Below are 643 nucleotides of genomic sequence, written 5' to 3'. Positions count from 1 at the left end.
ATATATACACACATACATGCATAAATATATATATTTCTTTGATGGTGGTATTTCTCTGCTTTGTTTTTGCTGATATTGTGATTTTTTTCTTTTTCTTTTGCTTCAATCAACCATTTTTCTTATTCCTCATATCACTCCCTTTTGTCTTGGATGAGTTTGAATTGAGATTCTTCATTGTATGTTCTTTGGAAAGATTCCACTAATTTTTATATCATTACTTGTTCCGAAAATATGAAAATACGATTGCAAAATTCCACCCGACACAATAAAAAAAAATCGCAATATTATATAATACAATACAATGTAATATATATATATATATATGTATGTATGTATGTATGTATGTATGTATGTATGTATGTATGTATGTATGTATGTATGTACGTATGTATGTATGTATGTATGTATGTACGTACGTATGTATGTATGTATGTATGTATGTATGTATGTACGTATGTATGTATGTATGTATGTATGTATGTATGTATGTTGTGTTTATATTTATATATATGTGGAGTTAAAAGTATTACAATGAAATAAATGTAGATTACACAATCTCAGGAATTACATATATGTAATTTTATAGGTAAGCGTACGTAAGTATTAATTTTGTATGTATGTATATATGTATGTATGTATATAT

Source organism: Octopus bimaculoides, chromosome 22, assembly GCF_001194135.2.
Source record: "Octopus bimaculoides isolate UCB-OBI-ISO-001 chromosome 22, ASM119413v2, whole genome shotgun sequence".
NCBI classification, from domain to species: domain Eukaryota; kingdom Metazoa; phylum Mollusca; class Cephalopoda; order Octopoda; family Octopodidae; genus Octopus; species Octopus bimaculoides.
The sequence above is the reverse complement of the archived record's forward strand: the minus strand, read 5'-3'. Positions refer to the sequence as shown.